The sequence below is a fragment of the Falco peregrinus genome, chromosome 5 (assembly GCF_023634155.1).
Source record: "Falco peregrinus isolate bFalPer1 chromosome 5, bFalPer1.pri, whole genome shotgun sequence".
NCBI lineage: Eukaryota > Metazoa > Chordata > Aves > Falconiformes > Falconidae > Falco > Falco peregrinus.
In genome coordinates this window covers 7,919,523-7,947,440 of record NC_073725.1, presented here as the reverse complement: position 1 = coordinate 7,947,440, position 27,918 = coordinate 7,919,523, and the positions used below count along the sequence as shown (strand labels likewise).

The 27,918-nt window shown below is 36.1% G+C and overlaps 1 protein-coding gene across 3 annotated transcripts in view; it reads left to right on the top strand.

Moving 5' to 3' along the window:
* The window catches only part of TBC1D5 (TBC1 domain family member 5), a 326,048-nt gene that overhangs the window by 69,210 nt on the left and 228,920 nt on the right, over positions 1-27,918 (top strand). Inside the window, exon 3 of one of the 3 annotated variants that reach the window (XM_055806536.1) lies at positions 1,224-1,378. The exons of the other annotated variants lie outside the window; for them this stretch is intronic. The gene's annotated coding sequence lies outside the window, so the exon portion shown is untranslated. The remainder of the gene's footprint in view (positions 1-1,223; positions 1,379-27,918) is intronic. 3 annotated transcript variants of the gene reach the window in all.

Sequence of the window (27,918 nt, the reverse complement as noted above, 5' to 3'; positions counted from 1 at the left end):
TTAGATATATTACATCTTGTTACAAAATTTAATGCCAAGCTTAATAACTCAAAGTATGCTCTAGAATAAAAATACATTTATATGCTAGTATATTGCAACTAGGATAGTAATCCAAATAAAAAAACCCACCACCCACTATTTGGTTGGAACTGTTTAATAAACTTATGTGTAGACAATTGTATTTAGTTTAATTTCTTAAAAAGATGTCCTCAAGTTTATTCCTTCAAAATGAGTATGTTTTTCATAGTTTATTTCTAAAAGCAATTTAATTTGTTTTGGCAACAATAGTCAGATTACAGGAGCTAGTTGAGCACTTACCTGCAAAATCAATGTCTTCTAGGACTTTTTTTTGTGTCTAGATGGTTGTGTTCTTAGGTTTTCTGATGGAAACATTGCAGAAACAGAGTAAAGTACCAGCTTTTCAAAGAGGGAAGATGCTGTTTCAAATTCAGCACTATTAGCTTTGCGTATTTTTACTAGGAAAAATTACTTTTAAATAGTCTATCCCATCATTATGTGAATAATTATCTCACAGTAGTTGAAAAATTCTGCATAAACATGTTTTAAAGGGAGATGTTTTTGAAAAGATATTTTTCTGGATTTACAACTGCATTTTTAAACATTTGAAAGAGAGTTAAAAGATAGATGGCTTATCGGTTGATGGAATTTTTCTTAGAACCATAGGCTTGAACATTTTTAGTGCCTTTATAACCAGCTGTAGTGTGTTATGGAACCCTGAACAATTTGTTGGTTCTTATTAATAATGAGTTGACCACTTTATAGAAAATAAAGTTGATAATATCAAGTTACTGAAATTTGCACAATACATGTCTGTAAGAAGTTCAGTTACACTAGGAGTTTAAAATAACCCTGAGCAATAGCCAAGAATTTCATGTTGATGCAAATTTCAGGTTGAATACTGAAGAAATCTTCAGAATTCTCAATTTGGCAGAGGTGTCTCTCTACCATTATCGTCATCTTAGAAACTTATCTTACATGTTGTTAAGACTTACATTGCTTTCATCTCTCCTGTTACATGATTATGTGAAATAGTTATTTGTCTTGGAAAAAACCACTAGTTTTGGTCGTTTGACTTTTTGTTATATGGAAATTTCCAGAAGAACTCCGATGCCTTAGGTTACTTGAATGCATTTAGGTCAAACTAAAAATTAAAAAATGTTTTTAGCATTTTTTCATCAGGCATTTTTATTTTCCATCCAAAGGTCGGTTCCAGAAGTCTTGTACTGGGACTGCTACTTCAGCTTCCTCGTTGCTGCTGGTGGCTGGGCCTTAACCCAATGCTACCTGACTGTTGAATGAACGGAGAATATAATTCTAAGGACAACTGTCTCCTCTGTGTTTGAGCATCTGCCACTATGTGAGTTATTATTTCTATGTTTAAAAAACAAACAAACTGATTTTCCCTGATTTCATTAACGTCATAGTTACATATTTAGCATTGATAAAAATTAAGTGATGTCTTTTCTTGTAGTTGTCCAAATGTTATTTTAAATGCCATTTCTCTTTAAAAAGATCTTATTTTACAAACTTACGTGCTTCTCTCCCTACTTTACTACAATTAATTTTAAAAGAAAAGTGAAAATATTGACTGTGGTATTTGGTTTTAAAAGTGATGGATAATTGTATTGAAGTCTGCTTTCCACAGAACTGGTGAAACATAGACCGTGCCAGTGGGAGCTTTTCTTTGCTTTCTCCCATAATATGCCCTAAGTCTGGACCTGGATGGGCAATTCACCATCTAATTCAAACTTCTCCTTACATTAACAACATGGCAGTGTTGTTTAGTAATGATACAGTGTTTGCTGTTAAAGACTTGCCAATTTTGTCTTAAATAGCTAGATTATATTACCTCAATTTGCCATTTTTCCTCTGCTTAGTTTGTAATTACCTTGCAAATGTTAAGGTGATACTATTGAATTGTGTAAAGGAATTAGGAAGTTGAAATCCTAGCAATGTAGATTTATAGTAGTAGTATTGGTCTACAGAAAAAACACTAGTTCAAGTGGTGAAAGGTCAGGAAACTCATTTTAATAGGGACAATTTTTTGCTTTTACTGACTTCCGTCAGTGACTTTAGTTATTTTTTCTTTATACTGCTCTGGATAATTTCAAACACTTTCTGAAGTGATTTTTAAAGACATATATGTGCTTGTGGTTTTGCATGTATAGTTTCTGTATCTTTTAAGTGTAGTTAGCTTTCTCCAGCATTGCAATAAAGTAGAGAACACTATGCAGTACATTAAAGAAATAGAGCCTATGCATCAGAACAATTTTCATGCCTCACTCAATTCTTAATGTAAATTAGTAGGAACATTGGTTATCCATTTGAGAAATTGAGTTAGTATAAAAATAAAAATGCACTTATGGTATGTGGTGCTTTGTGTATCATCTTGGGAGTGTTTTGCTGTTTATCTGTCACTTGCATTAGAAAAAGCAGTCGCTGGCTGCAGGTGACATTAAAAATTAAAGGTTAACCTCAATTTCTTTACTGACCAGACGTGGGGCAGAAAGTTCTTCTGGATATGTGCCTGAATTTTGGAACTGTTAGGAAGAGTTGAGAAGTAGATTTGTACTTCTGGTGGTTTGGTGTTGTTGTGTGTGTGTGTCTGGTTATACGATTTCACCATTTTCAAGTGTTTACACTGTGTATTGTAGGTTATATCAAGATTATTTTTCATTGCATCCCACTTTGTGAAATTAAAACATGACATAATAATCCTATAGTAAATTATATAATGAACTCATTGTTCTGATCTACATAATTCTGGGAATGTCTTTTTCTTTTGTTCCTTAGAAAAACTAATTAGAGTAGGTTTTTTTCCTATTCCTAGAGAATACGTGTCTTCCAAAAACTAGGTAAAAATTGTTGTTGAAAATTGCTATAGCAGCTTTTGAATATTCTGGTTAGCTTGATGTACATTTAATTTAAGATTTATGCACTCATGAGCAAGCCTGGTAGATCTTTAAGTATTAAGGCTTTTGACGAAGTTGGCTTTTACCCCACGGGGAGTTCATAGTGAGCCAAATTCAGTAGTGTAATGCTTTCCTCCTCTTTCAGTCCAAGTGTTGGAGGCAGCGTTCAGACCAGTGAAGAAGACTAGCTTCAGGCAGCTGGGGTTTCCGTGTAACCTGCCAGATATCTTTCATTTGCAGAGTAGGTATTATCCTTGTTCAGTGGTAGACCAGGCTACAGGCAATTCTTGATACCTGAGCTGCAAACCTGAAGCTGTGGCTGCTGCTCTTACCTTCCATTTCATCTCTTGATTTTACTTATCCATGCAATAAGGTAGTATGCATGTAATCAATAGATCTGTTGCTTCTTGTTGGCTGCTGAGGGAAAATGAGAAAGGAAGAAGGAAAAACGAAATTGCCTGCTCTGTCTTCGTGATTAAAATAAATGGCCAAAATGCACCTGTTTTCTTTCCCTATCCCCTCTTTGTGGAACGGTGACTCTCCTCTGTCCTTTACATTCTGTCTTTTAAAGCTCTTCATAGAAAACAAGAAAATAGAAATTTCATTAAGGAAAGCCATGAATATTGCTTTAGAAAATAACGTTGGAGCTGATGTTTTTGAGGAACCCTAGTATTTCAGACATGTATAATTGTTTTAAAATTATATGACCATGTGCTTGCTTCATAGTAAGCTTGACACAGTTGTTTCAGGACTGATATGCTGTAGATTTTTCAGACTCTGAATTAAACCGTATTAAGAATTTTTTGGTGGGAAAGTGATAATGCTCATTTCAACTGTTTTGCTTATTATTCCGAATTTTTTAAACCTATATTTAAAACAAATAATTTATCTGGAGGCAAAATATTTGTAAATGCCAGTTACTTGCTTCCCTGTATTTCCCTGTGCTTGAAAGTATTCCAATCTTCTCCAAGATTGGTTTCATTTAACACTTTCCAATTTCATGCCTTTCAGATTTTTTTATGTTGACATAATAATGAAACTGGCCAAACAAGTTTCACTACTGCAAAGTTTTATAAGGAAACTGAAGTACTATATAGCTTTAAGCACAGTTTTGACTTAAGGAGTAATTAAATCTCATATAATAGTGGATAGTTGTTGGCTTACATTCTAGGTCTAAAGTCTTCGTTTTCTAAACTGAGTTATCATGAGCATCAGGAAACATGAAGTGTATTTTTCAGAGGAAATATCTCAAATACTGCAGAAAGTAGTTATAATTTGAAATACATACTTTCTACAAAGAAATCTTTGTGATTTTAAATGCTTTCTTACAGGCTTTAGAATAGGTGGCATTTTATAATTTGTCAGTTACTTCCTTTAAGTTCGAAGAAGCTTCTGTATCAGTTTCTAAAGCACTGGTGACGTGCAATCTTGTTACAGATGGTATCTTTTCTTAAATACTACAGTATTCTGTGGTTTCTGGAGCAACTAAATGACCCATTTGTTGCACTCACTGCTACACAGCTCACAAAGGTCATCACACCTCTGTATGAGCAGAACATTTTAAGTCTTTCAGGAAAAAAAAAACCAACATACACTCATTTCAGTGTTTCTGCTGTTGCTGTTCCTACAGTGTGGGTGGTCCATGCACCCATGTTTAATTTATGGCTGGATGGCAGATATTGGCTATAGAGAGAAATATCCATAAGCTACGGACTTTTTTGTCAGATGTAGCAACATTTGCAGGACATGCAGCTTCAAAGGATGGAAGAACAAGTCCAGGATTAAGAGTTATTTTGTAAAGCACTAAAACCAAGTTATATCCGTTCCCGGCAAGGGTACACACCACCTTAGGACTAGTAATTCTCATAGCTTTATTTTGAGTAGCTGTTAGATCCTCCTGGTGAGGATTAGCACTGCTATGTGTTAGTAGCCCTCTCTCTTCAGACATCTTTTATTCTCTGTTGGTACCATGTCAGGATTTATCCGCTTTATGTAGCTGGTCCTCACTTGACAAAATTGGTACTGTTTCACATCTTTGTTAGTTCAAGTTGCCTCTGGCAGCGCTTTTTGTCTGCTGCATCTGCCTTGCCCCTGCCCCTTGGCAGGCTGCCCCATTTGCTTCCTGAGCCCCATTTTGGGCAGCGTGGCTCTGAAGCCTGAGCTGGCATTGCACAGAGCCCGGCCAGCTCTGGCAGAGCTTTTTTTCATTGTACTTGGTGCCTGCTTTATAGTTCATTTTCATTGTAACCAGGAAACCAGCCTTGCTAGTTGGAAATCCCAGTGCTAAGGAAGACCTTGCTGTTGTCTTCCAGCACTTAAAAGGGGGTTATGAGAAACGTAAAGACTTTTCACCAGGGCCTATAGGGATTTAGGGCGTTAGTTTTAAACTGAAAGAGGGCAGCTTTAGATGAGATGTAAGGAAGAAGTTCTTTACAGTAAGGCTGGTGAGACACTGGAGCAGGTTGCCAGAGAAGCTGTGGATGCCCCATCCCTGGAAGTGTTCAATGCCAGGTTGCATGGGGCTTTGAGCAGCCTGGTCTGTTGGAAGATGTGTCTCCTGTCCGTAGCAGGGGGTTGAACTGGGTGATCTTAAGAGGTCCTTTCCAACCCAAACCAGTCTATGATTCTACTTGAGGACAGCAACTTCTTGCCTTTGTTGTTACCTGCTTACTGTTATGTGTGTCTCTTACATAGTTTCATTATATGCCCTCTTTTCTGCATTTTGTTGACCTTCAAAATTCGGAAGTATCACGGTGGTAGCAAGTGGTATTGCTTGAGCCTGGTCAGAAGACTTTTATTTGTGGGGTTTTTTTTCAGTAAGAGATGACTGCTAACTTAGGTGATCCTAAATGCTAATCGCAATTTGATACATAAGAATCTTTTAAAGTTTTTCTTAAAGGATTAAGAGTTTCAACCTTAACTATTTCTGCATGAAGAAAGCCATGGAGGGGAGAAACTGTTAGGTTGCCAGTGGTAGATATTTAAAAAGATGCTATAATGATACTTTGGTTCATTTGAAGTGATCCTCTTACCATAGATGTGACCGTCACAGACAGTTGTCTCTGGTATGCTCAGAGCTGTGATAATGTTTCAGTAAAGTTTTAAAGGAAAAAAATCTCTAAAAAATTTGCTGCAACTTCCTTTGAAGGGGAAGCAATGCTATTTCATGGCTATCCTTGGCTCACTTTTGTTTCCTTTTCCACCTCCTCAAGAAATACTGTGGGACTTACAGAATGCATTGCATCTAGAACAAATTCTTAAGGAAGTTCACAGAATTTTGGTGCCTTTCACTCTGAAGTTATATTGATCTGAATGTATACTGAATGATACTGACAAGTACCAGTGTAGATGCCAACCATGTGCAGTTGGAGTCCAGTGGTAGGGACTGTATCTCCGATGCAAGTAGCAGCATTTCTCAGTTGTGACTGGTCAGCGTTTGTAACTAGGTAAAGAGCAGATGAATAAAGCCAAATTAAAATGATGGTGGTGACCAACTGCCTACTAATTTAAAATGGTCCGCACATTGCTTAGTGCTATTTATTCAATGAACATGTATATTAAATATATAACTTTATACATTTCTTTAAGGTAATAGGAGCCGTGATGGTCAGAAGTTATTCTTTATGATCAGTGCTCTATTGTATTTAAATAAATTAATGTCAAACTTTTATGTGAAACTCACAACTTTCTAAGCAACTTCGTGCGGTGTTATTCAAGGTTGCATTCAGTGATGTACAGTATATGACTTCATATTAAACACTTTATTTAAGAACATAAAGTTTCTACAGTTTACATTTTTTAAAGGAGGATTAAAATCTCGCCACCAACCTTTGCAGTAGTTTTCTCAATGTTATGTGTCCTGTAAGATCTTTTCTATTAAGAATTAATTTACTAAGATTCTGGTACAAATGGTTGAACTAGATTTAGGAGAAATGGGTGAATGTTACTTTATTACTGTTGTTCAGGACCATGCATGCCTTGCAATATTGAGGTCATATGAAAGCACGATCAGATTACTTGTGTCTTGAAAATGGCCTTATTTCTCGTTGTCTGCAAGGGAGCTGTAGATCAGTTGCAAGGATTTCTCTATATTATAAATGTTCAGACATTATCTTGGCATATTAATCTAGATTATTTTTAAATCCCAGAAATACGCTTTATAGTGGGAGCCAAGAAGAAACTGCCATTCTCATGTAAATATTTGGCGGAGGGGTGTAGAGAGTAGAAAAGGAAGGAAATGTTCTTCTTTCTAGGTGAATGTATTCTTCCTATAAAATGTAACAACAAAAAGACACTCTTCCTTGGAGACACTTTTGCCGTCTGACAGGAAAGTGATTTTAATGAATTCAAAATCCAGAAGCAACAGTATTTCTTCCATGAGTAAAGGGTGGGGAAACCTTAATTACACATTGCTCTTAAAAGCACAGATTGTACTGTTTCTTCTTGGTCATTTAGACTCAGACTTTGGAAAGTATATAACTTAAAGCAAATACAGGAGTACTTTTCTAAATTTTCAGACTGAGTTTTCTCTGTATGAACATAAGTGCTTGAAATTAACAGGAATTTAGTAGAGTGATTTGGGGTTTTTTTGTTGTTGTTTATTTTAACAGAAAATTCATACAGTGGGATTTTGGCTTCAAGACTTAAAAAGGCATTTGCTTTGTAAAAAGTATGTTTTGACAAAAGCAAAGGAAACAGCTAAATGTTTAAGTAGTAAATCGGTATCTAGCTATGTCTAATCAGGATTTGGTGCTCCAGTTGAGGATATTTTATAGCGTGAAAATTTGCTCTGGATGAATAGTGACCAGCTAGGTGATTAGTGACCAACTAATTGTGTATCTATGTTCATTTCACATATTCAATGCATTTTGATGAATGAGGTGAAAATGTTGAACGAATTTGTGCATGAAAATTGTAGTTATGAAAGCTACATGGATTTGTAGCATTTTTGGGGAAACAATCACAGTTTTTGTTTTACTTTAATGTTTAGTTTTTAGCAAAGATAAGTAATAGACTAACATAAATATAAAACCATTCTTATGCAAAATCTTTTTTCTCATTCCAAAAGATAATGTATTATAATACATCACAAAAAGTATTATGTATTTCATATAAAAAAGAAAGTTTTAATATTCAGTAGATTTCTTCATTGATGACATTATTACTCTACACAGGGATCTGCCTTGTGTTCCTAGATTCTTTGAAAAAAAAATTTGGCTAATGTAGCTTTTGTAACTTTTCTGACACTTTTCTGATATATTGCTTCCTCGAATATATCATTAGTGAACACAATTAAAATGCAGGAACCTGAAATGCAGAATTCATGTGCAAGTTTCTTTGAAGAGTTGTGGCTGCATGTAAGAAGACTTATTCAGTATTCAAATAGTTTTCAGCATCTTGTTTCTTGTGACTGTTTTAATTTTTTGTAATTAACAATGAGGTTAGTTTAAGGTTTGAGTATTTTCCCTGCAGCAAATATTAGGGAGTGGTATTAGATTGGTTTCACTGTTCCCTGTACGAATAAACTCTGTGAGTTTGGGAAGATCTTCTCAATGTCCCTGAAGGTCTGGCTGTTAAAAGTCCCACAGAGTAGCTGTCCCTTTTTACAATATTTGTATTGTGCTAAGAGGAAGAGATTCCAGTTTGGTAGCCATAATTCAGACTGATGCATCAGTGATACCCCTGCTGATTTCCCTTTTGCCAGGCATTCAGCAGAAACTTAGGAAATTTAGTACTTTACACAGGAAATAAATTGCTTGTAGTAACTGTGGAAAGGGAAGTGATACTTAATGGAACAGATGATTTGGTGGTTTGGGTCATCGTCCGAGTCCATACACACCCCACCTGCCAAACTGGAACATCAACTTGAAGTCCTTTTTAGATTTATTTCTATTACCTGGCACAAAGATAAGAGTGACCAGAAAAGTCACTGTTCTTTTAAAGAGTTTCTCTTTGAGTGTATACACAGTCTTTGCATTTGAAGTTGAGTCTTCTAAAGATTACACGTTGAGTAACTTGAAAAACGACATACATAATCAGCAATTTCATTATACACAGGACTGACCTGACTTGTCTTACATGTCTGATATTGCTTCCTTAAGGTGAGTAACATATGTATCTGAGACTGTGGTAGTCTGAGAGCTGTTCCATTGCATGTGTTTGCATTTACATTCTAAAAATATCATACCAAGCTCTTACCAAAACTTACTAAGCTCTTACCAAAAAATTTCCTCATTTCAAAATAAGTCAGGATATTGGACCTCTTTGTTTTGACAGTTTTTCATTCTGGAAGCATAGATTTTTTTGAATTAGATTTACATTTTAAAAGATCAAAGGAAATACTTAGCTGACCATCACAGAAAAATCCCAACAAAGTGTACATAGAAATACACAGGTTTTGTGTGTAAGTGTATATGTGTTAATATGAGAGGTGAATATTCTTCTTAACTGAAAAGTTAATTTTCCACTCTGAGGATCTTGAAAAAACATTCTATCCATTTGGTGGAGCAATAGCTTAGTTAATGAAAATTGATATTTTGGAGTCTTTCTGTTCTTGTGTAACATCTGTAAACACGTTTCCAAACTCTACATGCAGTTCTATAATTAGCATAGTCAGCATTAATTGCATTTATCAATGAATAGAAAAAATATTATTTATACAGATGGGAAAAAATAATTTTCATCAGCAATAAAGTTGTTTGATTTTGTTGGGGTTAAAATATAAGCCTCTTTGAAATTTGGGGTTTGTTACCTTCTTAGAAACCTGTAGGTTTTATGCACTCTGAATGAGCGGTCAGGTGTAGTCCAACACCCTGTCTATACAGAGGTAAAATCAATCTAGAAGCAAAATATTTTTTTCTTTTACAGAAGATCTGTACCTCTCTGATCAGGGCACTTTGTTTCTTTATTTTGCATTGGTGTTTTCTCTCCAAGTAATGTACATAGGAAGTTAATGATAAAAGAGTAGTGAAGTATTCATTGAAACTGAGAATTATGGTATTTGCAAATGTAAAATTATAATTTACATAAATGTTATAGTCAAGAACATTATGAATGTAAATATGCCTTCATCTATTCTCAGTCTTATAATGCCATTTGTTGTCCAGTGGGAGATGAAGAGTGATGTTAAGAATGCCATTTAACCTGTTATAGCGGCCTAAAAAAATTAAATAGCCTTGATGTAAATATGAGGTGGGAAAAGAGTATTCATCTCCATTAAGTGACATGCAAAAACATTGTAAGAATAACAGGCGGGTGGGTGTGCATTAAGCAGTGAAATCCCCAAATTCGGATCTAATTATAAGCACAAGGACAATTGCCTCCCACATACTTAAACTGTTACGGGTTTTTCAGACAGAAAATATGCTTTTCAGTTCTTCACGCACCAAATATAGATTTTCTTTTGCGTTGTTTTTCATCTGATACATGATTCCTTCTCCCCTGCCACTAAATGAAGGCCTGATACTGAAAGGCTGGGTTTGCTACATTTTCCTTGACCTCATAACTGTGCTGAGAAAGTTCTACCATCTACGTCATAAGCAGGTGTTGAACTATCATATTCAGATGATTTGGGCCAATTACTTTGGCTTTGTCTTTTGGTTTGTTTTTTTTTTTTTGTTTGTTTCAGCTTCATATTAACGTTTACATAGACCTGTGGACGACCAGTAGTTGATTAAGCTATTGCACCACATAGTTCACTCTTTTGTTTCTTGATGATGTATTCTCGTAAATATAGATAATATACTTGCACCCTTTCCTAAAATTATTTTGAAATTATGTTTGATAAAGTAGTTTTTTCATATTGAGTGTAATTGGAGAAAAGTATGACCCATGGAATCATAAATGAGAACATAGTTTATCTGTAAAACGGTCCTTTAAAGTTAATTATGTATTGCAGTTTCTTTAATATTAAACTGCTTTCAGTGCAGGAGAGATCATTTTGGTTATTTAGTCATTCTGTCTTTGACATAATACAAGGTAAAGATTTAATTATTTTTTTAAAAATCAAAATCATTACTTCACCTTTAGCTTGATATTTAAGATACAAAAGGAGATGCGTTATGTCCCTAGCTAATCTGATGTAATAATGAAGGTGGTGTATTTCCAGACAAAATTTGTCTGATTTTGTTTTTCAGTGACTGTCTTACTGTCCTTTTCTGTGCTTCGTTAGAAAGTTATTGACTATTACATCTTTTCCACATGTAGTAAGTTGTAGATCTCAATCAAATAATTTCTAATCTCATAAATAAACGAAATGTACTGATCTTGTGTCTTCTCTCTCACATACACATAATAACAAGAAGGTATTCCTGATTGTAGTTCTTGTAACTTCTTTTGGGGTCCTTTTAATTTCAGCTCTCTTTTAAATTAAAGATAGTAGGCCTGATTATAGCGTTGCAGTGATGCCATATGTGGAGATAATTTCAGGTCCTTAGTACTACCATGTATTTCCCTGTAATGCACCCAGGAATTGTTTTTAGCTTCTTAGCTACAGCAACATAGTAAGAGCAAAGAAAGCAGTCGGTTATTTACTATGACTTGTAAGTTCTTTAGGGATTCACTACTTTCACTACTTTCTAGGATGTAATCCTCTGTTCTATGTGGCCTGTCTTGTATGTTCTTAATGTTCTTAAGGTAAATAAATGAAAACAATGTAATATCTGCTCTGAGATTTACTTAATTTATGTAGTTTATTGGAAGGATTTTTACTTATTTTGGTCATCACAGAGCTTCAGCTTTTTCCACAACAGTGAAGAGTCAGTCACTGGGTTTTATATGTATTTTGTGTTATTGATATTTTAAAAGAGACAATAAAGGGGACTTCACAGAGCATTAGAGCATTAATACAGGATAAAGAAGGCTTATATTGTGTTTAGCTTTTGCTGATACCTAATGATACAGCAAAAAAGCATTGTTCTACAACGCTGCTTTTAAGATCAAAGGGAATTGTTAAGAATAATAGATAGTATATCTTGGATTAATTTTTTAAAATTTGTTTTTAGGACTAGAAGCACGGAAATCCTGCCTTAATCTTTTTCTTTCTTTTAGGTATGCTGCTTATTTAGCTTTTAGTAACTTGTAATTTAAGATCATAGTTATTAGGTGTATTTCTGCATTTTATATATCGCTCCCAGATGCTACAGTATTAGTTTTTATCACTGCATATTTTATGAAATGTCAGCCTTCTGTTGGCTGTTCACACAGCATTGTTAGTGATCAAAGCCACAACATAAAGGAGAGGAATCTAAACAGTTGGCTTATCTTTGTCCTTCATTGTGACACAGTACCATAAAATTACTTTACTCTGTAAAAGGCAAGCAAAGCTTCATGTAGCACAGTCTGAAAAGGTGAACTTTTTGTTATGCTCAACAAAATAGATAAACTCTAATTGATGATATTTTGTGTAAGGAAAGTAAAGGTAGCAATTATATCTTTTCAGTTGGGAAAAAGTTTTCAGGTTTTACTGCCTTTTTTAAAGCACAGTGTTCTTTTTTATATTAAAATGCCATTATAAATCTACCCATTAAAACTTTTTTTTTAAATATAAGAAATGTTGTGCCTTTTGGAGTAATCTGTATGGTGTGTTGTGGAGCTTCTCCGGGATACAATTAGTCAAGGCATGCTATATCATTTGAAAAGTGATAATTGGGAAGATAATAGTATTTACGTTATGAAAACTGCTGGTGATTATCAAGTATATTTGGCTTTAATTTTGATTTTTCACGTGTAAGATTAGTTTGAGTTTATCTAAATTTCTGGTTAAAAATATCAGAACAAATATCAGTCGGCCTTAATTTTTCTTCTTGCCTAAGTGAGTTGTGTATCAGAACTGAAGTAATAAAGTAGGAAAAACTCTACAAGCTCTGGAGATATTCTAGGAATAAAAATCTTGAATGATTTTGATCAGCTGTTGTGTATGCCCTGCACAGCAGTTGGTTCAATCAATTTTATGTTTTGGGATGGTTTTATTAAAACGAGCTGCTGCTTTCAGTAAATCATTGTAAAGATGCTAGCTTTGTATATGCTTTTTGGGAACCTGCAGCTTACCAATGCAGTCTTTCAATAAGTCAGCTCACCAAGAAGCTGGGCTGAATTAGTGACCCTCTTACAATGTGGAGTATTTTTCAGGACAGGACAGAACACAGAAAAGGAAATGCAGTCTCATTTCCTTTTGATAGTCGTGGAGAAAGTAAAAGAGCAAAAGTATTTCTGTCATGTTGTGGAGGTCAAAGGCAGGCATGATAGTAAACAAAGCTTTGGACAGTATCTCTTAAAAGAGGTGGTGTTACACACAACTTGAACACGTTTGTGTTTTGTCGTTCCAACTGCTGGTATTGTCATGCTTTTCAGTAACTTGTATGCATGTGTTCTTTCACAGAATGTGACCATATTTTGATAGACGCTTCAGAGATTTTGAACAAACTTAACAGTGGTATTTTTCCGCATGGTTTTGTGATCAAGATGGCCACATTCATCCACTTTTACTTGGTGTTACAATCGAGATGGCCATGTCCATCCATTTTTATTTAAAATCTGCCACTGGAAGAGATCATTCCCATGTACATTCAAAGTTTTTATTACCTCTTTGTTGATGTGCTTTGAAAATACGTCAGGCAGAGAACAAATGTGTCAGTTGAGTCAAGGTTGAAGATGTTTAGTGTATCAGAAGCATTAGTTAATTATTTTCAATTAATTAATTTTGAAAAGTGGAATTTGGGAAAACAAAAAATTCTGACAATAACAATTAGTTAATCCATCAGCTACCTGACAGTAGTGTGCTCAATGTGGGTCATCACTCCCATATGAATGTGGTATCACAGAGAATCTGCTTGACTTTCTTTTCCTCCTCAGCATCATTACTGGCATCAAGTTTATGATCCTTCTCCTACTCCTCACAACTGAAAGGACTGAACATTAAAAGCTACAGACCTATTCCCCATCTTTCTCAGAGAAGGGCTTTTTGTAGTCTGTTTCTGTTCTGATTTATTTAAGAATTAGGTCTCCTTTGGTACCTTTTGTACCACAGGTAATCTGAGAAGGTGAAGTTTACACAGCTTAAATCCAGTGAGTTTCTGATTTGCTGAGGAAGGCAGAAGAATCTCCAACCTGACCTGGCTGTTACGGAGGATTTGGAGTCACCAGAAAGATGGTGATGCTTATAGCAAGCTTACTATCCCCAGCAGGAAGAACCGTGCTCCTAGGAAAGAAAGACCTACAAGGTTCTATAAGCAGTCCTTTAGGAGCCTGAGACTCAGGGGGCCAAATATGTCTGCCCTTTTCCTTGCAAGTCCTTAAGAAATTTAGGTGAATGTGGAGAGAAGGTAGAAAGGAATGAAGACAGTCGTCGGAAAAGAGTGATTTTTCCTCTGCTGATCTTAGTACCTTTCTCAGAGGTTTCAAAAGTCTGTAGTTACAGGGTGAACATTTTGTTCAGGGCTTCTTTTATTTGTACATCTAAGATGACTTCAAACACCTGGTAAGGTAAACAGATGCTAACAACACTTTAAAAGCTGGAAACATACAAAGCTTATTAAAGCAGGTTCTCATATCTTTACACTGGTGAATCTGTTTGACTCCCTGACCAAGCAGTCATGTATTCATTATTAAATGCACAGCCTTCACATACCGATTTGCAAACCTAATATACACCAACTGCACAGTGACCAAAAGTTGAGTCAAGTCTTGATGAAGCATAATACATAGTTTGGAAGATGTGATCCTTTTTCTGTAATCGTTGCTCTGTGGTGCAGTTTCAATCTCTGCATGAAGATGTAGCAAAAAGATGGGATGATAGCTCTTTGTTAAGATACTGAATATAGTCAAGGTAGATTGGTGACTTTTAACCTGATATTCGTGAATCTTGGTATGCACTCACGCAACTGATACACTTTGGAAACTGAATTTAACTTTACAGATATTTTGTATGTGCAAATATTTTGTAGACTGGTCCTACAGTTTGTGAGCATGTAACCTTATTTCCATAAAAAACCTTCTGTAACAGTTTTGACCACCTTTTCCAGCTGCTTGCAAAGGCATTCTTAACTAGGTAAATGGATGCAGTGATTTGGTGAGCTTGCAGACAATGCTAACACTAGCAAAACCAAAGGTTTTTCAGCCCTTTCTTAATGTGCAGTTATCCTCAGAGCTCTAACCTGAGGGTTATAAATGTAACTGACAGAGAAAATTACGTCAAATTCATAGTCAGAAATGTCTTAATAAGATACAAATTGTTAGTTGGGAGTTGATTCTCTGTTGATGAAAATTGTGTTTCTGTAATGTAGCTATATTAGTTTATGCAAGGGGTATCACAGTGCTTTTACCTACAGGACGTAGTAGTCAATTGCTGTTCTGCACTGCAGAGAGCTTAACAAAGGTGAGAAGTGCTTATAAACAAAATTATGTACAAGAGATGTTATACTGTAGCCACATATTGAAGGATGTCTTGTTGACCCCATTCTCTCTTATTAGCAACATGCTAAATTGTTTTGAAACACGTTTGCATTTTTTGTGAACATGTGTTTCTGGGCTGCTGGATTTGGCAAAGGGAAAAGTCAGTGACGTTTCTAGGAAGCTATCTTCAGTATACCTTTTTATTTAATATGTAGGTTAGTATTAATTATAAGCACAATGGGAACAGTGAGTGTTGACTCACCTGCAAGAGTTAAGATGCTTTCATGGTAACAGTAGAATAATTCAGATCTTTTCAAAGCTAATGAAGTTTTAGTTCCGATTTTATTGGCAAAATGTAATGCACAAGTGCTAAAGACGCTTTTTTTTCTTTTTAATACAGAATCTCAAGTCGAGCTTACATGGAAGCTATTAGAGGTTCCTCTAACTCAACATTAAGCCATGTTATATAGTGCCATCTTCCCCTCCTGTTTTTTCCCTGAAAGATTGTGTTCAAGGGGATACAATTCTGCACTCAATTCTGAGGAAAAACTGCAGAGCTACAGACTTTGTTTTGGTAGTTTCATTGATGGTGACCACAGTAATGCCTCTTTAATTTATAGTGAAAGTATTGACTTAAGATGTAAAAAAAGTTGCAGTGGTGCAATGATACTTGTGTGGCATCTGAGAAAATCTTTACTGAAGACCTTTTCCTGTAACTTGCAGTTCAAATACAGGCCAGAGGAATTTGCAGGGATGCTACAAGGCATCAACTAGTTCATAAAACCTTGCAAATTTTGTCTAACTCAGGCAAGCAAAGGGGGTCATATCCTGTCTTTTTCATCTGAGAAAGAGGAGCTTGCTGGTCAAGTCTTTTCCCAGAGAGGAGCAGGACCGGAAAGGGAGGACGAGGCCTTTGAGGCTGGTGAAGAAGCTACCCACTGGCTCCTTTAGCATCGCTACTAAAGAGGCAATCTGGCCAGCCAAAAGAGGAGTTTGCGGAAAGGGGATGCTTTGTAACAGGGGCAAGACTCTGAGGATTAATGTTTATTTTTGATGTGTTGATTTTGATGATGATGAAGTTTACACTTCTTACAAGTCTACATTTGTAAGGATTCAAGTTGGTAACATTCTTTGTGTTTAAAACAGGCAAAGGTAAAGAAAAACGGATAGAAAGCTCAAAGAAGCTTCAGAGTGCTTCAGTTTGGAGGATATCAACAGAATGCTGAAGAAATATGAGTATTGCAGAGATTTTGGCTGTATGAAATGTCCACTTTGCTCACAGGATGTAAGCTGCTAAACTCTTCCTTGTAAATACTGGCAAAGACCCAGGATTCAGTTTCATTGGAGTCCACCCCAACTGTAGTAACTGTAGTCATGAAATGACAGTATTTATATATTCATCAGGTAAACTTTGGTTTAGTTGTGATATTAAAATGTGTCAAATTGCTATTCAGATATGAATGGAGAGTTCATATTTCTAGGTTTTATTATATTCTGAGAGGATCCCTATTTCAACTCAAGGTTGAGTATTTTTTAAGGGTGTTCAAAAGAAATGTAACATGTCCAGCTTCTGATTTGGGGACCATATAGACAGATTGTTCTCTTTCATAGCAACTGAGAAGGTTACTATTTTAAAATATGTATGTTGCAAAGGGGCTAAAGAGAAGAAAGAGAAATGCTTCCTGCCTTTAACTGACGTGGGAGATGCACCACCTTTCAGGGCTCCTTGTAGGATCACTTGCTACTCAATGGTGTACTCGGACTGTATGGGGAATGTGGCTGCCCTTCTAGCTTTGCACCTCATGAAACCTGTAGGGAGAAGGTGCTGAGAGAAGACAGTTAAAGCTAAGAGTGATAGGCATAGATCATGTCTTTTCTTAGTGGTGAGCTCGCAAATGAGGAATATGTGTCTCTTCATAACGGCTAAAATGGGATGACTCAGGAATATCTGAACTTTAGGCATGAGAGACTTTCAGGCCCAGATTGACACAAATGGGTTTGTTTAGGCTTGGACAGGGAGGCCATACTGTCCGTAGGGATGAGTAGGCTTCTGCCATGAACAGTGAAACAGGAAAGATCTGACAGGTACCAGAACTGAGCCTCCCGCTTCCCTCCCCACCTCTTCTTCTGTTTTGAATTGCATTATGGATTTTAAATTCACACAAACATAGATGATGTTCAGCAAAACCAGTGCTTATGCAGAGTATAGACAGAAGTGGATGGCATGTGCTTTTCTTGTTCTGCGGTTTAGATTTGTAGTGACAAGATCGTGGGGCGTAGAAGCATGGTTTAGTGGTGGACTGGCAGTCCTGGGTTAATGGTTGGACTGATGACCTTAAAGGTCTTTTCTAACTTAAATGATTCTGTGCTTATATGATAACATGGTAGAAGAAAGATGGACTAAAACATATTGAGAGTTCTAAGGCCTATTAAGGAAGAAATCAATTGTATAAACACTATTCCCCCCCTATTTCTGTAAATGTAAAGGATAGATTCTTTCCACTCGCCTGACTTTATTTTCTCCTCACTATTTTAGATTTTTAACTTAAATTTAACAATGTTATAGTGGGTGAAGAACACAATGTAATAGGAACATTTACTATGGGTTTAGATCTGTTTCTGATACATTTGACTTTCCATCAGTGCTTTGTAACATCTAGCATCGAGTGAATATTTTAAGCACTGGCAATGAGAAATGAAAAAAACACAAATGTGACAATTTACGTCACTAAAATTTGATTTGCACCAGCTCAGAGTTTTACTCCCTGCTCTTATATACAGGCTAAAAGCAGAGATGCTGAAAGTTTGGAGACTAAACTTTTGACTTAATATTTTGGGCAGGGATGAGGAGTCACTCCCATTACACATTTGATGCATGAACAGAAGACTCTGTCTTTGGGGCATCCCTTTTTTTATGCTATAAACCATTGTAGCAGATCTTTTAGATTATTTTCTTAGCATACTTCTTTTGGGTAGTCTGAAATATTTTGTTTACTGTTCATCCACTATTCCTCCAACCAAATTTAATGCTTCATCTATGCTGAGCACCCCACAGGAACACATGACTTAGGAAAGGGACAAAATCAGCAGAAAAATAGGTGGTCTGAGCATTTATGCGTTAAATATGCATGTTAATTAGAAAAAATTAGAAAAAAAATGAAAACAGATGTTACATAAATTATTTCAGTCTCAGGATAGTAGTAACTTATACACTGACAATAACTTTTATACGTGCATATGTATGTGTATGTCTGTTTCTGTATTTTGGAACATTTATGCAACTCCTACATGGAAAGCACTAGAAAAATAACTTCTACCTTAGGTAGGCCTTCTGAACTCCACCTGTACTTGCGGATGTTTATCTCCTGTGTTAGACTATCCATTGAGCTGGAATTTTCTGAATATGAATTCTGATATAATTTGAATAATTACATAATTTCTGTCCACATTAAAAAAAGCAGACATATGTGCCGTTCGTATTCTAATTATCACCACCAGAGACTGAAAAGTTAACTTCTCAGAAAATGAAGGCAATACAACATGCAGTAAGGGGAAATGTTGAAAAATCAAGACCTGTAGCCTTCTGTAAATTTTCATATAATTATTTCAGTATAACATTCTACTTTTCTAGCTTGATAGCTTTCATATTCTTTGAAACCTTGTACATTTCTGTTTTTGGGGGGTGGGTGGGTTTGTTTTGTTTGGTTTTTTTTTTTTTTTTTAATTTTTGTAAAATCCAGCATATACAGTAGGAAGATAAAAGGCTGCAAGAAGTAGACAGTGAATTGTGGAAGAAGAGGGATAACAATATTTCTAGCAGATTGTTGGTATTGAAGAGTTTTTAAAATAGTGTTCAGAGTATGCAATTGGTATTCTAGCAGATGCATTATGCTAGTAAATGTATGAGAATGTGGTACTATATGAAAATGAATTACAGAAAACTATTAAGAACTCTTATTTATGTCTTGAAGAGGAAATATATTACCATAAATCCTACTTTATACCAATAAATTGTGTTCCCTACACAGAATTATTTAAAGAGGGGAAAAAAAATCAGTGATGTGTTAATCCTTCACTGCACATGTATCCGTTCACTTTATAAGAATCAGATCACATGGGGAGAAAAGGAAATTGTATAAAAAGGAGTAAAATTGTTCCAGCTGTGTATCGTGAATTCTAGGAAAAAACTACTTTGGAAACTTCGATATTCAGTATCAAACCCATAGTAGCGATGACTGCTAAGCTTGGTGTAAGCCACCATTTTTCTCTAAGATACTGCCTTTTCTTTGCTAGTTTTGTGTATTTCCCTATCATCTGCTTGAGAAGTCGTTTCCATGTTGCAGCACACACAGATGATTCCATTCCCCTGGAAGATTTCTCTTTTACTGTTACTTTCTAGTGGAATAAGAGCAACCTTCGACCTCAGGTAGAATTGCCTGTTATTCCTTGGTCTGGTGACCTCTCATCCAGATTCAAGAAGGACAATTCTGAAAGAAGTTAGGAGAGAGCAGCTGCTTTGCCTTTGAAAATCACAAAGTGGTTTGAAAGAAATTATGACATGTCACTTTGTAAGTTAAATACCTTATATTAACCCTGTGAGCCCTAGCAGTGCCGTTGATTTTGGTCTGTCATGGTTACTGTCCAGGTATAGTTAAAATTTGGCATTCAAGTTCTGATGTGGCCATCTAATTCTATGGTTCTGTATCATTACTGATGCAGAAATTCTCATTCAGCTTCCTCTGCATCATTCCTTTTCTATTTAGAAATGTGGGATCAGAAAAAAATTGTAGGATAAAGGAGAAGGATAAAGACAAGGATGAAATGCAAGACCTGTAGATGGAAATGATAAAGCCTTCTGAGTCAGAAGATGTGAGAAATAATGATCTTAAGATATTTTGGCTTCCAAACATTTCTATAATCATGTTTTTCTTGTAAGTTCTGGTATGAATAAAACATGGAAGTTTGTGTTCTGTGAAAACTTTATTAATTCAATTTGTGACTCTTTGAAAAGCTAGAAAATGTTGGAGTTCTCACTTTTCTTGCTTCTGGTATTTCCCACAAAAAATGGCAAAAAGAGCCATACATCCTGGTATCCAGGTTGACTTTACCCAAATGATATATATTTCAGAGTTTTATAGTTACTAAATGGGATTACAACCAGTAGCACTTTAAACACTGGAGAAAAAATAAATTGTGTCTCTGATTTAAAAAAAAAAAAAAGAAAGTATACATATATACATACACATATATAAATACTTCACTTTCACAAATGCAATTGTAGTACTAAGAATGATATTGTTTATAATACAGTAACCATTTGTATTTCATGCAGTTCTTTTCTATGGGTTTTCATCCTGCCATCATTAATAAATCTCAAGGTACTTTCCAGCCCAGCAGTATTTATTAGTATACTGTTTTTATATAATTTATTCCTATTTATTGATATTTAATAATATGACTAACGTTGTATAGGGCAGTTCTCATTCACTGCTCTGGGAAGGGTATGATTTTTGTAGGTATGTGCTTCCATCTGTCAATGCTAAATGATGCCGAATTGAAGGAATGTTCCTTGTGTTTGAAACAGAAGGCAGTGAGGCTTTTGGCTATAACTTATTTTTTGTTGTGAATTTGTTTCATGATTTCTGATTGGCTTTTGAGAGATCTCTGTCTGGTGTACAAAAAAAAAATCTTGTCATAGAAAACCGTTTGGGTTGACAAGATGTGTGGGAGAGCAGAGGTATCATTCGGCAGCTTTATGTTGTAGTACCTATTGTATTCAGTGGAGATAAATACTGCTTTTGATTCCTGTTGGAAAAGGTGATACTGTAGTCTGCTGAAAAGATGCTCTGAAAGGTTCGGTGCTTGTTGACACTTGTAAAGAGCTAGGGGTGATTCTAGAGGGGTGATAAGACATGGCAGTGGTCCCCGTGAAAGCTGATGAGTGCTTTACAGCCTCATATTGGCGGTCTCATGGTGAGACTGAATCCCAAAGATGTGGAGATTGTCAGAGGTGTGGCTTAAGGAGCTAATATGTGAACTTCTGTTTCTGTATTGTATCTCAAAAGAAGCTTTTTGGCAAACATATTTTCATTAAACATTTTTAACGGTTTTGTTTTCTCATCTTTTTTTCATAATAATACCTGTGCTGCTGTATCTTGGTGTCTCTTGTGTGCATGTATGTCTGTATGCAAGTGATGTATGGTAGGGAGAGGAGGCGTGAGTGAGTGATACGGAAAGCTATCAAATTCATTGTTTGAAATTATTTGCTATAGAAGCTCGTTCTGTAGTCTGGGAGACATACAGAAGGGCAATATAGAGGAACATTGTTGTTACTGTAGAAAGTTCCTTCATGTTCAAGGAAAAAGGTCCTAAGGAACGACTTTATCCTGAAATTTGCAGAGTGCCTGAGACTTAGCCCATGTATATACAGAGCTGAGAAACAAGAGACTGTGAAATTCATTGAATTATGGGAAATAAATGCAGGAAAGCCCAGGGTGGTATTACTGTCTTGACAGTAGTTAACAGTATTACTAGGGAAACGCTGTGGAGCATTTTTTCACCAGGTGTGTTGTAAGCAGTGAAGGTTCTATGCTCAGGTATAATGCCTCTTGGAAGCCCAGCTGGAATGAGGAGCAGTGGAGATTGTCTGCATTCCTCAGGACAGTTTCTCTGAGCTGAATGAAAATGGTAGGAAAGAAAATGCGTTGTTACTGCAATCTGAATGTCTCGCAGGAGCAACATTGCCAAGAATACTCTTAAAATAGGGATTAAAGTGACCATGTAGTATTGTAGCAGCTGATGATGAGCATCTTTCAACATCTGCACATACATTATTTTTCTTAATTGCTGCAAAAATATGTGGAGGAATTTTTCAAGTAATATGTGTTTCTAAAAATGGTTTTATAATATTATATATTCCTTGTTTCTCTGAACCTTTAATATTTTGCTGACTGGTCCAACAGGAGGGCGTTATTACAGTAGTTAGCAAGAAAAAGACGGCTGAAGGTAGTTAAAAATGTTTCTACTGCTATGAACAACATACAGTAGCAGTTACATAGGCAGATGCATCAGGCACTGCATTTCAAAGACTTCCTTCAATATGTAATCTGATTTGCCATACATGCTTGTAATTTACAATAAGAAAATTGTCAGAAATACTCTGTGCCTCTAATAAAACAAGTCTATACATGAAATGTAACAGTGTAAGATCTGCTGGTTTATTGCATGTTAGTCATTTACAAAGCAAAATTTTACTCCATATTTTTAAATTACTCTGGTAGCATCAGGATCCGCAACTTTTGAGTATCCTTGCTTTTAGGTATTCCCTCTCACTCATGTTGCATGGTTAGTATGGAGGATAACAGATATTACAGTTCACGTTCCAGTGCATGGTGAAACATGCTTAAAGCAGACCTAAAACTAATAACGCATAAATTACAAACATCACAGTAATTGTGATGTACAGCTCCTCCTAATTCGGTACTGGAAGTTACGTATCTGGAGAGATGGTGAAAGACTAGTTTTTGATACCAGCTAGGTAAATAAGATTAAAATCTGTACTTAAAACCACTTTTATGAACAGTTAACCTCAGTATATATGAGTTTGTAAAGACTTCTGTTTAATGACCAAGTTAGCAGTGAATTATTTTCTTGCTGTAGGCAAGGGATGCATTGCGCAGTTGGTTCTGTCTTTCAAGCAGTGTGCCTCACCTCAGGAAGGAGATAATACTGGATAACAGTAGAGTGATATTTGTCAGATGTTTCTTGGAAGAGGCAAAAGCATATATTGGTCTGCTTAAATATAAAAAGCCTAGTAAACATAGGCTGGTTAATAGTTGTAGTTGGAAATCTTGAAGTGCTTTACAAACAGGAGTGAATACTAGTTGTACTGTGGGATTTGATTAAGGGCACAGGTCCAATCTGAACCAGATAGGAACCAATCTGAAAAAGGAGCTGAAATGCCAGTTAAGTGTTTCCTTTAGTGCCTGAAGCCTGAACTCTCCAAACTAAATTTTGTGAGTCTACAAAGGTAGTTTTCAATTGTTTCTGAGAGAGGTACAAGCTTGTAAACACCTTTGCTGACCTGGGACTGAACCAAGGTCTTCCAGTTTGTGGAACTAAGAGAAATGGCAGAAAATTCAAAATGGTGCTGTGAGCAAAAGGGTAATTCAGACAAGCGTTTATTTCTCATGTCGTTAGCCAGTGCTTGAGCCAGTGCAGAGTGTGTGCTTACAGTGTCTGCATGAAACTTAATTTCCTCTTTTGTTGTTATCCTTGCATTGAAGCTAACTTACTCAGAGAAGGGTTGTACCTTCCTGCTGACCTCTGGCTCACTGTCACATTTTTAGAAATAACATTCGAGAAATTAATTCCTTACCCATTGTGGATTTTCTGCACCGGCTGGGTCTTACAGCACGACATTAAAATGCTAGCAGCCTGATTTCCGTGGCTAAGCTTGCCACTTCGGTGACGCGTAGCAGCACTGGGCAATGGCACTGTCCCCTGGGCAGGGCTGCCTGGCATTGCGGGGACCCCTGCGATGGGGTGCAGCAAGCAGGGTGCAGAGGGCGCATGGCAGATGTCACGGTACAGACAGTTTCAGCATCGACTTCTTCCCTCTCATACTTTGCCTGCAGCTAAGTAGGAGACATTATCAGCATTAACATTTTGGGGCAGAAAAGCTCAAAGTGGTGGGGGAGCGTAGCAGTGGGAGCAGCTGGGGATGGATGCGAGAGGCCGTGCCGTGGGCCCTGGCCAGTGGTGGGGACAGCAGTGGGACCTGGCCATCGGTGGGGACAGCTGCAGGCCACCGCCACCACTCAGCCACAGGCTTTTTTTTTATCTGCTTCCCCCCGGCTCCCAGGGTGTGACTGACGCAGTGTGTTTGAAGGATGAAACGTTCATTTCTTTCCTCATTTTGCAATCGTTTAAATGTAGGGTGGTTTTTTTTGGTTTGGTTTGGTTTTTTTGTCTATTTGGTTTTTTTTCTGGGGGGGATCTTTAGAAAGTGTTTGCATTAGTTATTTTTTTGTCCCTTTAAAGGCAGAGAAAAAGGTATTACATTTTTTAAACTGGATCTTTTTGAAAAAGGCTGTCACTGCTCTGGTGCTGTTGTATACAGCCAGAGACTGCTCAGCAGTGTGTGTTACATCCCTGATAAAATTTTGCTTTTTGATAAATACCTTTTTTAAATGGAGGAAGCTTTTAAAAGGTAATTTTTGCATTTCTCATATGATCATGTGATCTGTTTACATAGTGAGCTATTTATTAAAGTGATTTTTATTAAATATTGATTATAAACTTGTTAGACAAATGTAAAACACTGTTATCGGTACAGTCCTGTATCAAAAAGTAAAGATGTTTAAACAAATTCTCACACATTTAAACAAATTATTTATATACATAAGTGGGATTTGTTGCAAACAAATGGAAATGGATGCAATTTTAACAGAGTTGTTTGGTTTTCTGTTATTTACTGAGCATTAATATCAATGGAAGCATTTCTGTTTAAAGATGCTGCTTCTCTTACACTGGAGTAATGCAAGTGGTTTTATTATCATCAGGATGTTTCACTTCTGATAATGGGGATGTGTTCACATACACAAATGCATATATTTTTCTCAAATCTGATTTGCTAATCCAATTCCCATTGTTAGGTGCAGATTAAAAAGAGTTTTGCACTGGTAGGGGGTTCTAAAGCCTTGACATTGTTTTAATCTGATAACGAATGGCTTTAAGTTCATGTTCTTTCAGTTGTTGGCAACAAATCTAAACCTGTGTTTTTTGGATTTATGAGGATAAGTCCTGCTTTGGCAATCTTGTAGATCCTCAAGAGAATAGTTAAACAGTGATTAATCATTGTTTCTTCACTGAGTGTGCAGAAAAGAATGGAAAAGCTGCATTTCACACTTCTGAAGCAATTAATCCCCATGATCTTAGCCAGGTTTGTCTTGTAGATAAGTTGGGATACAAAACTGTACCTAATTTATCAATGTATGCATGCCATAAAGTATAAAACACACAATTTATTTCATATCATTTATAGTCAAATGTAAAAAAAGAGTGACTTTGCCATATCCAAGAGTGTTTCTTACATTACCTTCATATAAACTAAGTACCAGAGATTACAATGGGATTCCTGTTTATTGTGCACATCTGGTGCAGTCACTATGCATTTTCTCATTCACTTGCTGGCATTTTTAGTGATTGTGGCATAAATCACCTTGCTAATCAGAAACATAAGTGACGGGAAGTCATCTCCTTTTTTTGAACAATGGGAAAAAACATATGGCTTCTTAGACAGGACTTGGCTGTTATACTATTTATGTGGCATTATATTCTGTATTTAGAATTTCATATTAATTGCTGTGGTTTGATTGAAGGCATAGAATGCCCTGTGGTTTTGGTCAAAGTATTTGTTTTATGATCTACTCATGGGCATCATTATATTAGAATATTGGAATAGATATTCCACGCTTAGTATCTGCTATATTTGTGAATATCAAAAATCGAGCTAAACGTGCAGGCTGTGTTTTAAAATGTGATAAAACATTTTCAAACACTTTTTAGTCAGTATGAAGTGGGTATTGTATGTTCCGAGTGACACCACATAGTAGAAAGTTGTTAGAAATTGTGTGGCATATTAAGAACAAGAGAAAGGAAATGTTTATCCTTATAGGGAACATGCATGCTCTGAACTTCTGTTCTTGCACAGTATGTGTCACTGGATTTACCACAGGACACATAAAACCAGTTGCTCTTTGCAGGATTGTATAAAATCAGGCTAGGAGGTGAGGCTGGTCATTTTTGTGAAGAGAGTTTATTGATAACGGTGGTCCTGAATTAAAATTCCCCATGGGATAAAACATATAATAGGATGCCAAAATTATATTAACATGGGAGGAAGATAATTGCACCCAAAAGCAATTTGTGTACAATATCAGTTTTGTGTATCTAGTTCATCATCTTACAGGAATATTTTGCACTTCATTTTGTGTCACTTATTTTGTGATCCATGACAGTGATTACTCCTTTAGACAAATAATTTATTATTAATAATAATTACGATGATGAATTTTTAGTAGCCTTTTGAAAGAACATATTTATTCATAGCCAATGGCTTACAGTTTTGTTTACTATTACATTATTTCTTTTAAATAATTAATTAAGCATGTAACCTAATTCAGTAGTGTTATTGACCAAGTTTCTCTAGCCAGTGTGGAACTTGAGATTATTGCATAGTATTGGAATATACTAATTTCTGAATTGTCAGCACTCTGGATATCTAAAAGATGATCTTTATTCTGTCTCAGGAAATTCCTAAATAATTACAAAAATTACTGAATTAAGTAATGCTTATTAATAAGACTTGCATATCATGCTCTTGAAGTTGGAGGGGGTAAGAAGGATGTAAAGAGAGACCGTCTCACGAGAGCAGTTATGACTGATAACACCTCTCCGGCACTGCAAATTGTGCCTCAGTGGTACTAAGAAAAATAGATAATGGGAGGATGCAGAGTGATGCTAAGAAGCACTTGTTAAGTCTTTTAATGGAGAACTCCATCTTCTTTGATTGCGTTTAGGTCTAAATGCACACTGTAGAGGTCCTGCTTTTGAAAACTCATCAGACAGTACGCTTTTGCCCAAGTTTTTGGCCTGTACTGGGAATTCTGCAAAATCCTGAGGAGTTACCCTGAAACTAACTGATGTGATGTCCTTAAGATGACTTGTACAAAAATGGAACTTCAAAAGTAATAGGACAGCACACCACCTTAATTTTATTAATACTCCTCAGTTTAAGATTTCTGCTGTTTCTTTTATCGTCTTATGTAGTGAAACTGTCGTTTCACTATAAAATTTCAAATTTGGTATATTAGTTTAACAGGACAGATTATTCAGAAATACTCTAAAGTATGTCCTTGCTGCTAATAAGTGCCTTTATGTACCAAAGAAAAAAGGTCTCATCTCTCTCATGGAATCTGACTTCCTAAAACCTAAGACGCATGCACATAAACTTCCTGACTCACTTGGTATTACTTCAACATTTTCACAAGCATTACTAAGTCTGGAGTTGCAGCTAAGTAAATGGCGCTAGTTAGGCTTAAAAAATCATTCACACCTTTTGTGGTCTGATGTCTCACTGAAGGTCCTTACCCCCTCCTTGTGGACCTGCCATGTGCTTACCCTGCTGCCTGATGGAAGTAAGGATTAAGGGGCACCTGCAGTATTTTAAGTAAGATGTTTGTCTTTGCCCAGCAGCATTATAGCATGAGAAACTGTTGATCTAAATCTTACAGAGTGTTGATCCTTCTTTCTACTTGCAGGGTCCTCAGAAATGTTTTAGGTGGACCCTTATGTGAACCCTTAAGTAAACAATTTAATTGAAAGTAGGTTAGATTTTCCTGGTGTTGTCCTAGGTTATCATTTTAGTTTCGATAAGGAATGTACCTTCGAAGCAGATTGTCCCCGCTGTGCTTGTTTTCATACTGCAAAGTAGTGCTAGTGTTGGGAAAATTGATTTCTTCTAGTTTAAGCTGAATTGGAAGTTGCACACTGTGTATAAATGAACTTCATTTACAGCAGCTGCTAGTGGGCT